We start from the raw sequence: 4,576 nt of genomic DNA, 5'->3' as shown, positions 1-4,576 counted from the left end.
GACTAAATCCAGTTGAGGAATGTTTGTTGTTATTATAGGCAAACTCAGCTAGAGGTAAGTAGGAGGCCCAGGAATCCTGCTGCTGAGAACAGAAACATCTCAAATATTGTTCTAGCCATTGATTCACACGCTCTGTCTGCCCGTTTGTCTGGGGGTGAAAGGAAGTACTAAGCCTTTGGTCGATATTTTAAGGCCTTGCAGATGTTTCTCCAAAATCTGGATGTGAACTGAATCCCTCTATCGCTTATCAAAACCTTAGGAATACCATGTAACCATATGATCTTCTTGATGAATAGGTTACTTGTCTTTTCAGAAGTGGGTAGAGCAGTTATAGGGATGAAATGTGCCATCTTGGAGAAAAGATCTCTAACAACCAATATGGTAGTGTAAGACATAGAGATAGGGAGGTCTACTATAAAATCCATCAACACCATCTCCCAAGGAACTTGAGGTACAGATAGTGAATGCATTAAACCAGTGGGTAGTTGTATGGAATGCTTAGATGTAGCGCATATGCTGCACCGTGACAAGAAAAGCTTGAGATCTTTAAGCATGGAAGGCCACCAAAAAGAGCGCTTTAATAGATCCAAAGATTTTTTTAGTCCCATATGTCCTGCAAGAGGAGAGTTGTGTATTATTTCAAAGATTGAAGGTCTAAGAGATGGTGGAACATACAGCTTCCCGTCCTTCCGATACAGGCCTTCAACTTCCAGGTGTAAAGTCTCGACTGGTTTAGAGGTGTCAGAGGATTGTGCCTTTTTGAGATGTGGGATTACGTCTGTTAGAAAACCTAATATGCAATGCTTGGGTATTATCATAGATGGAGACTGGTTAGTGGATAACCTGTGGTCCTTCCTGGAGAGAGCATCTGTCTTTCTGTTCTTTGTTCCTGGTCTGTAAGTAATGATGTATTGGAACCTGGAGAAGTAGAGGCTCCAGCGTAACTGTCTGGAAGAAAGTGTCCTGTTAGACTATAGATATTGCAGGTTTTTATGGTCCGTATAAATAACAATAGGATGATAAGCACCCTCCAAAAAGTGTCGCCAATGATCAAAAGAACACTTGTTCGCCAAAAGCTCTTTTTTCCCCTTCAGGATAGTTCAATTCTGCGGGATGCATGTGTTACAGAAGCATTAGTTATTTTGTTGTGAAGAGCTTATTTCCCAGCAGCAATGCCTGAACCAGCAAGCCAGCGCCTAAGAAGGGCTCCAAGAAAACCGTAACAAGTATCATTTCATAAAGAGTTAACTCTTTTTTTTTCAGCTTTTAGAAACTATTGTCTAATCACCTCTGGAGCCAGACTGCTAATTGATAAGATGAACTTGTAAACTTGTTATCTTAAGTACTGTAATCCTATTGTGGCCTGTCAAAGGACAGTGCTCTCTATCTAAATGTGTGATGGGGGATTTTGTGCTTCCCCCCCTCTCCCCCTGGGAGTGCCCTGTGTGCATGTAACCTTAATAAAAAGCAGGCTGGGCATCCCAGTCCTGAGTTCTTGTTTGACCCTCAATCGCAGCGTTGACTCGTTTTTGTGGGCAGAAGGGTATCCTAGCGGTACTGCAGCTAAGGGAGATTATTCTATATTTGCGAGACTCATATAGAATACTATGGAAAGCAGCTTCTCCCCTCTTTAGCAATAGGGATCCAGGCTACTAAGCGGTCCATCTCTCAGCGAGACTAAGGGTAACCGTAACATTTGGCGGCAGCGGCGGGATTTTCCTGGATTTCCTAGGAGAGGTACAGAACGGATGGAGAGCGCTTACGAAAAATTGAAGCGTACAACCCAAAAGGATTTACTTGAAAGCAGAGGGGGGTACGCCAGCAACCGGCCGAGGAGAGAGCTGATCGCAGAATTGACCGAACTGGATCAGAGCTTCACAATGGCGGAAACACCGACCACGATTAGTGACGAAAAAACCAGGATTGTTCGGGAAAGGCTCTCATTATACGGGCCGAACCCCTCCATGGAATTGGTACAGCAGTTGATGGCAGAGGCGGACGAGGATATACGAGAGACTCGAGCCCACGAACTCAACCTAGCGAATGCACACCGCAATGCTGAAGCCCCGCAGGTAATCATCCCTGTCGAAAATGCTGGGAGGCCCAAGATACCCTATGCGGCATTTCGACCCTTCCTAGAGAGCGAGACAGGGATTGATGAATATTTGGCGGACTTCGAAAGGCAATGTGCCCTGCACCAGATTCCCAACAGAGAGTGGCCCACGATATTGTCTGGGAAACTATCCGGGCGAGCCCTGGAAGCCTTTCGTACTCTGGGTGCTGAGGAAGTGACACAGTATGAGCTAGTTAAGGAGACACTGTTGCGACGGTACGCTGTAACTCCGGACACGTATCGCCGACAGTTTCGGGGCACGGAAAAGAAGCCTAACGATACCCATATGGAATGGGCGCACCGAATGCGGAGAGCGGCAAATCACTGGCTGAGCGGAAGTAAAGCGGTGACTGGGGAGGAAATTTTACAATTGTTTCTCTTAGAACATTTTTATAATGGCATGGAACAGCAAGGGAAGGAATGGCTGCGAGACAGGCGGCCTTCTACCTTAGAAGAAGCAGCCAAATTGGCCGATGAACATTATGACTCCCGTCTTCACGAACCCATGAACTACCGAGCTCCAGCACGGGTCGAACCCAGAGAGGTTTACCGTGCACCCCCTCGTACTGAATTCCGAGCCCCGGTGCCCACAAGGCCCGTCCGACACTCAGGACCACCCAATAACAGCTCTGAGCGTCCCAGACCGACTTGCCACCGATGCAAGCAACCAGGGCATTTCATGGCTAGCTGCCCCCTTAATACGCACCAGACACCCAGGAATTACAATTACCCCTCTGGGTCCTATCGTCCGGCCCGGGCCCTCTGTGTTAACCAAGAGGCCCCTATGGAGGGATATGTGGGGCCGCTTCACGAGGCAGACCCTGTATATGCTGCCTCAGATAACCGCCAGCACCATCGGCAGAGGGTATGGCTCGAGGGGCGATCTACCGAGGGATTGCGAGACACAGGGGCTACTATCACGCTGGTACAGAGTCATTTGGTGCCAGAGCACAAGCGATCCGGACAGACTGTGGCCGTTAGAGTGGCGGGGGGGGATGTGTACAAAATTCCAACAGCTAAAGTGCATCTTGATTGGGGAGCGGGAAAGGGGGCTGTGAACGTGGGCCTAATGGATAATTTACCTGCCGAAGTACTACTGGGCAACGATTTGGGCCCCATGACTTCTGCCTATGCTCCAGTATGCAACAACGAGGCGGACCCAGTGACTACACGGGCCCAAGCCCGGACGGAGCGAGAGCTCTCACCAGTGCGGGAGACACAGGTAAGACCTACCCCGACCTTGCCTGACAGGTTAGGCCCCATACCCTGGGACACCCCAGATGCTTTCGAGGCAGAGTCTAAGACTGACCCGACCTTACAAAAGTACCGGGAACGAGCAGAGACCGGAGGGGGCGGGGCAGATAACGAAACATTCTTATGGGAAAAAGGGAAACTATACCGCTGGACAGAGAAAAGGGGACAGCGTAGGCGACAGCTGGTAGTGCCCCACAAATACCGTCAAGAAATCCTCAAAATAGGCCACGACATCCCCTTAGCAGGCCACCTAGCCGTTACCCGTACCCTACACCGCATTACTCACACGTTCTTTTGGCCAGGGGTGCACGCTGACGTTAGAACTTACTGTAACACCTGCGATGTGTGTCAACGAGTAGGAAGGCGAGGCGATCACCCTAAAGCCCAGCTAGTAAATATGCCCATTGTAGAGGAACCCTTCAGCCGGGTTGCTATTGACCTAGTGGGACCACTGGCTACCCCTAGTCCCTCCGGTAAGCGATACATTCTTACCGTAGTGGACTACGCTACCAGGTACCCAGAGGCTGTCGCCCTATCCAACATACAAGCGGATACGGTAGCGAATGCACTAGTACAGGTGTTCTCCCGGGTAGGATTTCCAAAAGAAATCCTATCCGACCGAGGCACCCAATTTACGGCTGAATTGACCCAACAACTCTGGCAGGTTTGCAAAATTAAGTCCCTCCTGAGCTCCCCATACCACCCCCAGACGAACGGGCTGTGTGAGAGGTTCAATGGGACCCTCAAGCAAATGCTCAAGACGTTCACTCAGGAATACCGAGACTGGGAACGCTTCCTGCCGCACCTCCTATTTGCTTATCGGGAGGTGCCCCAGGAAACGACAGGGTTCTCTCCCTTCGAGTTGCTCTACGGAAGAAAGGTACGGGGACCCCTAAACCTGATCCGGGAGCACTGGGAGGGAGAGATGGAGGCTGACGGTGTCCCCATTGTGCCATACGTGCTGGAACTCAGGGACCGAATGGAGCAATTAGCCAAATCCGTGCGGGCTAATCTCCAGTTGGCCCAGAGAAGACAGAAAGTATGGTACGATCGGGGGGCCCGAAAGAGAATCTTCACCATAGGACAAAAGGTGTTAGTACTTAAGCCGGTGAAGACAGACAAATTGCAGGCGTCCTGGCAGGGTCCCTACCAGATCGTAGAGAAAAGGGGAGACACCACTTATGTGATAGCTAGCTGCCAGGACAACAA

Source organism: Bombina bombina, chromosome 4 (assembly GCF_027579735.1).
Source record: "Bombina bombina isolate aBomBom1 chromosome 4, aBomBom1.pri, whole genome shotgun sequence".
NCBI classification, from domain to species: Eukaryota; Metazoa; Chordata; class Amphibia; order Anura; family Bombinatoridae; genus Bombina; species Bombina bombina.
The sequence above is the reverse complement of the archived record's forward strand: the minus strand, read 5'-3'. Positions refer to the sequence as shown.